We start from the raw sequence: 13,300 nt of genomic DNA on the forward strand, positions 1-13,300 counted from the left end.
ACACATGCATGAACACGATCGCAACCAGAGGTACACACAATCCCTACAACACCCCTGATTTTTTTTTCCAGATCAGCTCTTGCAAAATAGTCACAATTTTCCTTTCTGTGTACTCCATTTATTTGGCCATTTTCACTGAATATAGATTGAAATACATTAATTATTCATAATTAAACTAAGAAAAGCCTCAGCTGTTAATTCTCAACCAATGCAGTCAACTTTAACAAGTTTTCCTGACTCATGTTACATATTATTAGGTCAAGAAGGTAAAAACAAGCAATAGAGTAAAACCTCAGTTTTCATCATTAATCCGTTCCAAAAGGTCAGACGAAAACTAAACCATACAAAAACCTAATTAATTTTCCCATTAGAAATAATGTAAATCCAATTAAACCGTTAAACCATCAAATACAAATTGTTCATTGTTCTGTGTTCTATGAACAAATAAACACATACATACGGGATTACCTAGCTTTAATCTTTTATACTGTAGTTCGCCAAATCTAAAAAATCCACTATGCATTCTTCATGGAGACTTTGTCACCAACGTGTGGATGATTTGTTTGTGCACTCGATTCCTGTTAGGTAGTTTGGTAGTATTGATAACGTAAACAGTGTATCAAAACCAATATATATTTTTTGTTGAAAACGGAACCATACAAAAACCAGGTTCCACAACAATGATATTATTTTAAATGGGACCTATTATGCTCATTTTTCGACCCTGTATATTGCATTGTGGACTCCTCTAGAGCAGTTAAACACAATAACCCGCATAGAAACCTTTCAAGATCTTCCAGAATTTTCACCTATTCCAGCTTTATTTCCTTAGATTTGTGCTTCCCGCCAAAATGGTCTCCGCTGTGATTGGTCATACTCCCAAACCACTTCCTGACTATGGAAAAACACTTTCTAATTTAGTTTTTTTTATGAGTTGATAGTAAACGAATAAAGTCATCGGAGAGCTAATTGAAAAGTGTTTAGGAGCTACTGGCTGAAGACCCGACTTACTGTGTAAGAACTCAAAGAGTAGGCACTGCTGGTGCTTTTCCAAACTCGCCTGTCCGAGGAGGAGCACTCATTGTCGGACACACTTTGTCCAAATGTGCAAACCTCATTATCTGAAACTTTGGCATCCTTTAACACAAGAATACAACATTCTAACTACATTTATAGGTCAGAAAAGTGGAAATAGCATAATAGGTCCCGTTAAATAAAATACTTAAGGACTTAAGTACAAATACTAAGTATCACTTTTGAAATTATATCAACTAATACAATACTACCATGAATACTAGCCTATTCCGTTCTGTATTTATTTCAATACATATATATACACAAACATATATAAATATCAAAAGAAAGGAGACTATGCTATCAATATTTGGATCACCCCGAGTGCTTTATTTTTTACTATTTGTTGTTGCGGTCTTATTTTGTCTATTTGGAAAAAAAAAGATCAAGAGAAACAAGTCATTAGTGACAGTGACATCCTCATAGTGTGAATATTAGGCATAGAACAAGAGCCTAAATCTTCTTCATAATTTGAATAATTATAATATCTTTTGAGCATGAAAACAGACAACGATCGTATAATGATGTAATATTATGACAGCACACAGTACGGTCTTTAATTTCAATTTTCTACGGCGATGCTCTTTGACTCCAGAAGATGGGGCTGCTGGGTGAATTTTCTACGTGAGGGCTTCCCTATCATCTTTTGAATTGCAGTACAGAGCGAATCTGACAGGAAATTGAGGAAGTTTTACCTTCAAAGTAAAAACCCTCCCAAGGGAATAATTAAATTTCTTTTATTTTGAAACAACAGACTGGAAGTATCTTTGGTGAAATCCAATGACATTGACAGTCTTGTAAACCACGAGATGTCCAAATAAGGAACCCGGTTGTTGCTGTGAGCAGAGAGGAGACACAGACAAACCAAAGCCGCCAGCTGGACAGGGGACGGCGGCTCCAGGGATGAGAGCAAGCCGGTCAAACCTCCACAACTCACCTGGAAGACTGTGAAAACTCTCGGAATTTCAACAAAATGTGTGAAAACTAGCACCTTGCGTATTAATGGATATTTTGTAAATAGATTAAAAGGTGAAGAAGGAACAGAAAAAAGGATCAACAGCAAGTAAAGTCCTTATTTTCTTACATATTTTACCACAGACGGACAGTCCGAGAAAATCATTTGGGATTTCAACAATTTAAGCATTTCTGGATTCTTTGGAGCTTTCCTGGGAGTAATTGTCATGGCTTTTTTTTTAAATCTTGGAATTAGCGTCTAGTGACTTACTCCAGGTAAAGTAAACATATCCTACTTCATTTGACGTCAACTTTACTATAAAGATGCAATTTCTTTACATTGTATTGAGCTCAATGTGAGTTGTGTTTGCTGGTGTGGGACAATATTAGCGAATATTATTGTATTTATACATAGCTTATTTCGGTTTATCGAGGTCCATTTTTATTCAAATTTATGCCACTTTCCAAATATCGCCCTTTAAATGCCGGCACGTTGAAACATAAAAAGCCAAGGGAGTCGCTGGTGGGCATTCGCCGTCCGTCACACTGCCCACTTATCTCGCAATACTGCAATATAACAATGACGGTTTGCTCTTTAATCAACTTTAAAGGGGCAATAAACATGCATTGAAAATGTCAAAACAATTGAATGTCGACTATAATAACAATGCCAATAGTAATATAACTAGTTTTAAAGTTGGTTATAATGATATATGAATGCAAGGCATCTGTTTTGCAGAAAACTTTCTATTTGTACACACAAGCCATACATCAACCAGAAGAGAGGTTTTGTCAATGTTGGATACACACAAATCAATGAAGAGATCAGGGTGTAGTTTTAGTGTAAGAAAAAAAAAAACCCACATATTGAAATTCTTTAACACATGACCTTCATTTGCCAGCTTCAACTTTAAAGTTGGGAATAATAATCATTGTTTTGTATCCTTATTGGGCTATAGTAATTAATACAGCGTAAAAAAATGATCAAGAATGTTTAAAATTCTCTTTTTGTGGTTCTCACATGAAACATAAGCACATTTACACGACAAGGCATGTTAAACTGACATTTTATTAACGTCAGATGCTCGGAAACCTTCTTATAAGACAAATAAGTACAAAATATGAGGTGTTAATAAAGTATTTGGACAAACATTACAGTAAGAAAACAAGCTAAAACAGTGATGGAAAGGGGCAAGTGTTTATTTGGAATGTTTCTGTTATCATTAATGGTAATTTAGACCAAGTACTGTTGCTAATGTCAAATTGAAATGGGAATTGTGATGCATTTAAGGGTATTTACTGTCACTTTACTGGAATTAAAAAGAATGGAACATCTCCTAAAGAAGTTGATATTGCATGCTAAATATACAGATAATAATAATAATAATAAAGGAATAAGAAAATATATTTGTGGTGATGCCGTGACTTGCCAAATTGGCTTGCAGTCACGGGACTGAGACAAGCCAGCAACACGACACAGGCCTTTTCAGAGCCACCCATGCATGCTTTTTTAACCTAGATGTCCCCTTTTGTTTCTGCATCTTGCATTTTCCTGTTGCCATTAAAATATATCCATAGACAACTGCCCTGTCTTCGCTACATACTTTCATTCTATGATAACCCGCCCCCCCCCTCCTCCCGGCCCCAAAACAGGGTCGCAGTGTCAAAGGCTGTCTGGCATCAACAAACTTCATATCTGAATTGGTGACATCAGAGGGTGGGAGAGGCGACAGCGAGGCAGGAGTACAAAAGGGAGTCGATATGAATAGATGGGTGATGAAAACACAGTCAGCGGGACAACAGAAGATGGATTAAAAGCACTATGAAGAGGGAATGTAAATACAACACGGTGTGACATTAAGACAGACGGTGCTATTTTGCTGCCTGCGAGAAGGACAGATGACTTTCCCTGTGACGCCCACTAAGGTTTTGAAATAAATGGACAGCTTCGGTTACCCAAAACAAACACCGTGGTATAACCCGAGCCTAAATAACCTAAACTATTCCCACATCAGGTTCTTAATCACGTGTGTCCACTAGGTTTATAGCAATTTGATTATCTTGATAAACGCCGACACAAACACGTGCACACACACACACACACACACACACACACACAAGGTAGCTGAGTCATACTGTAGAATGCCACTTGAATACATAACAGTTACCTTTAAAAATATATATCCATGTAAAAAAATGAAATTAATTTGTAGCTAAAAATCACTCAAATAATGTACCCGATACTTACAAATGAATTACAGATGTGTGACCATGGCGACAGATATGACATACCATCGTGTGAGTACGGTAGGATAAATAAAATAATGCAATTTATTTAATTTAATACAAGCACAAGTTATAAACATACTCAACAGTAATGGTATTCTTAAATGCCTTTTTTTTGTATTCTAGCGCTGTATAGAAAATACAATTAACATGACCTTTTGGGAGGGTGGGGGGGTGCCAATGGGGCTGCAGGGCACCCCTTAATATAACGGTCAGAGAAACAGTGTCAGTAATACGGTAAGGAGGAATATATTTAAGAAAATAGGGACCGAGTGAGCTTGAGCAAGGCACAAATCGCCCAAGGATTGCAATAGTTTTGCTGCCCCATCACTGTGACCCCCCCCACCCCCCCGCCCCCGCCATGTCAGTGTGCCCACATGTTTCTATGGTATAATGCGTGGAAGGAAAATAATACCCACTACCCTTACAACGTATATAGAATTAAAAAAAAAAAGAAGCAAAACACTGTGAAGATGTTAGATTGCAATAGATATAATAATGAAGTAAAATAAGAAATTGTAGAACAGTTTTCCATCTAAAAGAGAGGAAAAAAAAGAACTAAAAAGAAACAACTCCTAAAGCATAACACATTATCAAATGTCTCACACATGGCGGAGGAAATGTCATGAGGATGTATGACTGCTATGCTTAATACGAATGCTTACAGAATCAGCAAAAATCTAACTGTACATCTCTCTACCCTGTACTTGCCATTAGTTAGTCACCCAGGAAAAATATGCTCCAGAATGGATTGGGCAGGTTTGATCACAATTAAAAAAAAAATACAATTTGTGTATATCAATTTAGTGCAGGCGGTGTTTATCATACATGGCCAAAGCCTTGAATATTTCCTCTGGATGCACACAAAAAGTGACCGGAAACTGTGCTCACTCCCCTCCGACCCATTATTACACGCCCAGCGGTTGAGAACCCCCCTAGTGGTTCAGGGAGCATGAGACATCATTTTCACACATGGATTGCCAACCATAGAGTTCAGACCTGAACCCCATTGAGATTCTTTAGGAGAAGACTTTGTGCAGTAGTCTGTCACCAATGCAAGATCTTAGCGCAAATTGTATGCAACATTGCAGACATTGCTACAGCTAATGCAAGCGAAAGGCCATTCAATATAATATTACATTACTGTTTTTTTTTGTATTTCTTAAAACAGGGGTGGGCAAAGCACGACCTGGGAGCCATTTGTGGCCTTTGGTACGTGCTAACAGCAAAAACTTGATTTTTTAATTTAAGTGAAAAATAATAAGAGAAAAAAGATTTAATCCAACGAAAATAGTCCTAATTTTACAAGGATAATATTTTAATATTATGAGGGAAAATAATGTCATTTTAGTATCATAACGCAGAAATGTTCATAATAAGTCTTAACATTACGAGAAAAAAAAAACAACTAATAAAGTTGCAATTTTTAGAAAATGAAGTTGTGGTTATAATGTTACAGGAATATAGTCAAAATATGGGAATAAAGTCAGCAGAATTTCAAGAAAAAAATTTCCAAGAAGAAAGTTGAAATTAAAAAAAAAAAGAGCAGAAAAAAATGTGATTTTACAAAAATAAATATGGAAAGAAAAAAGTTTTAATATTGTGAGAAAGAAACAAAATAAAATAATACATTTTAGGTAAACCAGGTTGGGAAAATGTTGTAATATTATGGGAATAACATCAAAATATTATGTCATTATATTCATTCATTCATTTTCTACCATTCACTTTTCAGCCTGTCCCAGCTGTCTTTGGGCGAGAGGCGGAGTACACCCTGGACTGGTCGCCAGCCAATCACAGTGCACATATAGACAAACAACCATTCACACTCACATTCATACCTATGGACAATTTGGAGTCGCCAATTAACCTAGCATGTTTTTGGAATGTGGGAGGAAACCGAAGTACCCAGAGTCTTTACTTTACTGACCCCATCCACCCAAGACCTGCAACTGCAGTATTTTGCCCAGATATGGCCTTGACAATACTAGCACCCACATCACCCACCAGTGACATCACCACCACCAAAACAATTCCAACCAAAAACCAAACACCTACATGACAAGTAATACCGAACCTATAAACAGCTGAGATGTAAATAACTACGATATTAACAGAGTTTAGATAGCAACTCTGCAATTTGTTTCACAAAAGTAGCCTGCACCCTCGACTAGCCAATCTACAAGTCAATGCCCATCGAAGCATAGAATATCACGTCAAAGTGAGTGGAGCTGCTCACATCAAATCACAGCCAAAAGAGCGAAAAGAGCGAGCATCTCACCAAGCATCTCACTGAAGGGACAAAACCACTCTGTCGGGGGCCAAAATATTTACTCAAATACTTATTTCACTATTACATTTGTCCATAAATTAGAAACTTCTATTTAATGAGGTTTATAGTAAGGCTGCCTAACTATTTTTGCTTCATTTGCTAATAATACATTTTTTTCCCACATCTTCTTTGCTCATGCTGCAAGTATAAAAAATTGGTCATAACCACGCGGTATCTGGCATTTCCCCCACGCACAAACTGTTCATATGACACCCTCGTGGAAAAAAAAAATCACAGATGCTTACTCAACTCTAACACAGTGATATCATAACCTTGTTTTGGGCTCAATTGTGTCTTCCTATGAAAATATTATGCACTGATACCTTAGACTCATTAAAATGTTTACTATTTGTGTATTTTTTGAAGATGGCATAAGGATCATTTCAAAGTGCAGGAAAAATCTTTGATGTTAAGGGGTTGGCTTATCATTCATAGATGAGTTCATCTTCATTAAAGGTTATTGCTTCTGTATTGTGTGACTGCACACTTGTCCAGATGTGGCATTGCTCCTATTGTCGCTCTTTATTTTCAGTTAGATAATGGACGGTGCAGTGGTACCTCGGTTTTCAGAGGGTTTCGGTTTACAATGAAAATTTTAGCCAAAAATATATCTTGGTTTTTGTATACTATCCCAGTTATCGTACGGCCAAACAGTGTGTCTAACAAAGCGTAACCATAATTTCTGGTGTATAAGATGCTACTTTTTGAACCCTGTGGCTTGTACAATTACGCGGCTCATTTATGGCTAAACACAAAATTTCAAATTATGCTGAGATTGCAGCTTCAGGAAGTAGTTAGAGACCAGAGACCAAGGAAAATCTATGTAAAAAAGTATTTAATGATAAACAAAGAACGCTCACAGAGGCCAGTGACAGAAGGTCACCGAGAAGCTAAATTCACAAACAAAAGAGTACAAAATAGCAAATAAGGATTTACAAAGTTGCTCAACTACTTATAGACAGTAGGCGGCAAAAATACGAGTACAAGACAGAGATGAGGCATGACAAGGCAAACGATCTGAAAGGGGGAAAATGGAAGTGCAGTGGTATAAGAAGGCCTAATGGCTGATAGGCAACAGGTGTGCAGACTAGGAGAGCAAGGCAGGAGTCGGCTGCAGGACAGAACAGAGACAACAGGGGGTTGTCGGCAGCAGACCAAAACAAGTGCAGATCATGACAGTAGTGACGTGAACGAGGCTTATGATATCTTTGATCAGACGCATCTTACAGTAAGTTTGATGTAGAATTATGTTTGTACTATGTAATACTTTGTATTATGTTATGTATGTACTTCTGTTTGGGCTGCTGGGACTGCCAATCATCCACAATGGGTTTCAAAAGGCTGTTCAATTGTTCAATTATCCTCACGCGGGGGTGCTGGAGCCTATCCCAGCTGTGTTCGGGCGAGAGGTGGGGTACACCCTGGACTGGTCGCCAGCCAATCACAGGGCACATATAGACAAACAACCATTCACACTCGTCGCCAATTAACCTAGCATGTTTTTTGAATGTGGGAGGAAACCGGAGTACCCGGAGAAAACCCACGCATGCAAACTCCACACAGAGATGGCCGAGGGTGGAATTGAACTCGGGTCTCATAGCTGTGAGACCTGTGTGCTAACCACTCGGCTGCATTGCTACTATATCATAACAAACTGTAATGCCTGTGCTTGTGATTAAGGAAGATGCAGTCACCAATGCAATTCCTTCTAAGGTATTTTTTCATGACAATCTTGTTTTGTTTATGCAGACATGGGGGCAAACGACGGTCCTATTTTGACGGACAGTCACATAAGTGTGTGTGGAGAATGTGCATTTACGGCAAAGACATGCTACGTTCAAAGATAAACATGCTTCTCGTATTTTTTCACTCAGAACCTGCCGTAAAACACAACATGGTGAAAATCAAAGAGGTATCACGGGCCGCCTATTGAGGACCGTTGTCCTATTGTTTGTAACACTGAAGAACTAAGTGCAAGCAGTGTAATATGTGAGTCCCAGGAAGCATATACTTACATACTAGTATCATGAGTAGCAATGAACAATCATACTTATGATTAATAACAATAATTAAATGAAAATAAGTGTAATTCACCATCATATTGCAGATGGAAAACTACAATAATTGACATGCTGTCTTTGAAAGAAAACATATTCACCACATACAGTTACACTAGAAGTACAAGGTGGCTGCAGGTCTGATTCCCGTTGGCTGTAAGTGCTTTATAATGTTCCAAAAAAAAAAAAAAAAGACAACCATGCAATTTTATTTTTCATTTAGCTTGAATACCTTTCCCCTCTTTTTGTTCCTCCTTTGCTCCTCTGCAAATCTAAACCTATCCTTGCAGATGTTTAATCTCCCTCCCTCTCTCATACCCTGCCTGGTGTAATCTCTTCCCTCTTTTGTCTCACTTTGACACTGTTTTACATTTCTCCCCTTTCCACTTATCTTCTCAGTTCTATTTGACTCAGCCAACTCGGCTTCAGTTCCAGCTGTCTCCATCCTCTCATGCGATTATTTCTCAAATTTCAACCCCCCCCCGCTCTTGTAAGCTTGTCTTCCAGTATTCCTCTCCGATTCTGTCCTACTATGCCATGCCCTGTGTGTCAGTATGAAAGCCTTGCCTTTTGCGATGATACTTACCGTCAATGTTCAGCTTTTCACTGTTCATCTTGAAGCAAAATATTGTAACAGAGCATCACAATTGTCTCAATTATGTGTTATCAAATCAGAGATATTCGGATTTGGAATGTAATGATTTGATATATTTCATTTTTAATTGTTGCATTATTTGTTGCAAAGCGAGATATTCTCCTCACCTCGGCAACGTACACACACACACACCAACTAATCAAAATAAACAATTCAACTGAAGCCTTGTCACATGAGGGAAATTACAAGGGTTTAAATACTAAGTAAGAATAATTTTCTTGTCAGGCTGTCAATGTTTACGCATAAATTTCCTTTACCGGCAATATTTTTTTTTGTTGCACGATTAATGTGTACACGTTCTGTTTGACCCTCGGCCCACACTGTTTGTGTGAGGAAAGCAGTGGATGTGGAGCTACAAGCAGGAATAAATATTGAGCAGAAGTAGACCAAGAAAAGGATAAGTTTAGCTAGAAAAATCCCTGGAAGATGGCTCTCGCAACAAGACCAAAGTAATATGTATCTAGTACTGTAGCTGTGACTTGACTTGTCATGGTCATTTTATTTATTATATTGGATATATTACACAGTGGTACTATGGCGTATCTGGGCTAATTTTTTGCTTTGAACTGCGAGCTAAAATTTCTGGAGCCTATCCCAGCTATCTTTGGACGAGAGGCGCGGTACACCCTGGACTGGGCGCCAGCCAATCACAGGGCACATATAGACAAACAACCATTCACACTCACATTCATACCTATGGACAATTTGGAGTCGCTAATTAACCTAGCATGTTTTTAGAATGTGGGAGGAAACCGGAGTACCCGGAGAAAACCCATGCATGCACGGGGAGAACATGCAAACGCCACACAGAGATGGCCGAGGGTGGAATTGAACCCTGGTCTCCTAGCTGTGAGGTCTGCTCGCTAACCACACGTCCGCCGTGCCGCCCCCTATATTTTTATCATAAATAAAAATGTATTTTTATATGTGATTAATTGTGATTAATCATGAGTTAACTATGGACACAAAACGTGATTAATCAGCATTAAATATCTTAACCGATTTACAGCCCTACTTACCTTTTGTAAATCATAAGTCAGTTACTCCAGCTCACCAGATTTGAGCATGACTCCCCACTCTGGTCTGGGGGGCATTCAGGCGTCGCCTCATTTACATGTGCCATCACTTCATTAAACAGTGATGACCATGCCGATTATTTGGAGTTGTTCTGTTTCATTTTTATTGGGTGAGATGGTGGCTATGATTCATAATGTGGAGGAGAAGCAGTCATAATTGTATCACTGTTTTATATTATACACATGTACTTGTGCACGACCCAGTGTACTTTGGTCCTTGAGTTTGCGGATTCATTTGAATCTTTTTTATTTATTTTTGTTATGAAAGGTGTTTTCATTTAGAAAAATTAAGGAGTAATTGCATTACAGTCGGCAATACAGGTAAATGTCACATTTCTCCAAAATTGGACATATCTAGAACATCAAATACCTTCTGTGAATGTGTTACAAGAAGTTTTAAGGTCATGGTATTATTATGTACGGATGAGATGAGAGTAAATCTTGATGGACCGAATAGATTGAGTTCCTTCGACTGTCCACATCCACCATGCTGGTGTGGGCTTGTAGTATTAATTCAGTATTAAGTGGAACTTTTTGGGATTAAAGATGGACTCAAAACCATCTTCCAGGCTTTTAGGGACACTTTGTTGAAGGTGATCTCAGGTGATCCAAACCTGCTAAGAACTTGTGCGCCCTTCTTTGACGGGAGATGTTAAGGTAAAAAAAAAACAGTGGCTATTATGCTCACTTATTTATTTATTTATTGCATGTTCTCTTTAATTTTTACTCCCGCGTGTACATTGTGACCATACCCTCAGGGAGAAGTTGTAGAAGAACCTCCTTAACTGTTGCTGTCATTGGGTAATTGTGCCTGAAAGGCATGTCAGAATTTCGGTGTTGAGGAATCACACCAGCGCCCCAGAGGCATTTAAACTGAGTACAGCCTAGACAGCTAGCTAGTGTGGGAGACCGATCGCCTGCCGTCTTAAAATAAGCATTTATTTCATCTTTCTAGCTGAAATTGAAGGTACGGACGGTCATAGGGCTGATATCGTTTTTTTCCCTATATGAACTGTTGATACATGTCAACACAACCCACACTCTATTTTCACTGTAATATGTTTTTTTTTACTGTAATTAGCAGGGATACTTTTTGTACAGTTATAGTTCACATTGTTTTCAACTAAAAGTATAATTGTTTGGTGTCTGGACACAAGAATCCGTGGGTTGTCAAGAAGCTGTTGGAGAGAGAAGTCGCTTTTGTTTTGTTAGAAATTGGGTTTTCATTGTGATTCCCGCCCCCTACATGCTTTATTTCTTTCCAATTTAATATTACACTGGACCCTTTTGACATTAATCAGTTCTGAAAGGTCCTACGAAAGCCAAAATGTACAAAACAGAATATATTTTCCTGTATTAAATCATGTATATCCAATTAATGTGTTCCAGACATGCAAAAATATGACCACAAAACACATTTTAAATGATAGTGATTGTAGATCTACATTCAGAAAACCAAAGAAAATTCATCTAAATCTGGAATTTAATGGATAAATGAACATTTAACATGACTTTTACCTTTAATAAAAATTGTGTGAATATGTGTTTCTGTTAAACCATTCCCCATGCGACCTCTGTTGATAAAGGGACAGAATCTGTCTATAGTGTACCAAGAGAACCACTATTAATCCTTTCCTGAGACTGAGTCACCAATGCGTGGATGCTCTGTTTGGGCCCTTGATTAGTTTGTTAGGCTCAGTGTTTGGCCCTATGATAACCAAGACAGTGTACGAAAACCAAGACATACAGTATTTTCAGCGAAAACGGAATCCTACTAAAACCAAGGCTCCACTATAACTGTGTAAAAGTCATACACCACCACTGGTATTGCTGTCTTAATTTTTTTCATTTAGCAGGATAACACAAAAAACAATACAAACCAATTTCAACTAAACTTGAGATGCGGCACATGGATCAAAAACTAAAATTAACTAAAATCAAAAACAAGTAAAATTTGGTAATGGTTTTATTTCATTTGAACATGCATCAGATTACAATTGAATGCATCACATAATCAGTTCACAGTTCCACATGTCCAAAAGGAGTAGGAAGAAGCAAAGCTTATTAAATCCTACCCCTCCGTCTGGTACTTTTACAATCAGTAACTGTTACATTTGTTCACTTCCTGCTTTCCTAATATAGTTTTTTTTAATTATTATTATTATTTTTAATTTTTTGTCACGGCCCGAAGTACGAGGTGATATGACCGTCCAATGACATAATGGGTACCATAGTAAGTGTCAATATAGTGATATGTATAGCACATCATGACTGGTTCAAGACTCTTCATCCTTGTATTTAGCAAACATCAACTGCTTGTATCGTTTCTTGAATTGGCTCATCGTTGTGTATTGTTTGATTGTTTTGAAATTTAGTTGAGGATCTGTATAAAAAGGCTTATTCCGGAATTTATTTTGTAAGGCCTCTGTCACTCAGGGACCTTTGGAATTGTTGTATCTTTTCTCCCTTATCCAGAACCCTTGCCCAGAACCAGTATGGTATAAACCCTGTCTGTTTGTCTGTTTTATTTATTTACAATTTTTATGTTTCAGTTTTCGGACATTTTGGAATTAATTAATAACAGAAACAGGTCTAATGATGCATGCCATCATCTCTGGATATACAATAAGATACAAAAAAAAGAAGACAAAAACTGTGAAAACAATGAACAACAGGTATAAATAGATGGTGTATTGATTTTGAGGTAAAGCAGACTGAATATGCGTGTCAAAGAAATCAGATGACAGGTAATCCATTTGCATCGATTAGTCCGGGGACAAAGAGGTAAAAGGACGTGTGCAGGCGGCCGTGGGACCGGTGGATACTGTCCAGTTGTGAAGATAATACAACATCGTCATCCTTTTTC

The 13,300-nt window shown here is 37.8% G+C and overlaps 1 protein-coding gene across 7 annotated transcripts in view; it reads left to right on the plus strand.

Moving 5' to 3' along the window:
- Positions 1 to 1,880: 1,880 nt before the first annotated feature.
- adgrb1a (adhesion G protein-coupled receptor B1a) overlaps positions 1,881 to 13,300 on the plus strand; it is a 119,741-nt gene continuing 108,321 nt past the window's right edge. For 6 of the 7 annotated variants that reach the window (XM_058052774.2, XM_058052770.2, XM_058052778.2 and 3 more), the window contains exon 1: positions 1,884 to 2,304. The gene's annotated coding sequence lies outside the window, so the exon portion shown is untranslated. Of the gene's footprint in view, positions 2,305 to 13,300 lie in introns of all 7 variants that reach the window. The other variant, XM_058052779.2, reaches the window with a different exon arrangement.

The sequence above is a fragment of the Doryrhamphus excisus genome, linkage group LG5, assembly GCF_037039965.1.
Source record: "Doryrhamphus excisus strain RoL-2023G ecotype Guam linkage group LG5, RoL_Dexc_Guam_v1.1, whole genome shotgun sequence".
Classification (NCBI taxonomy): domain Eukaryota; kingdom Metazoa; phylum Chordata; class Actinopteri; order Syngnathiformes; family Syngnathidae; genus Doryrhamphus; species Doryrhamphus excisus.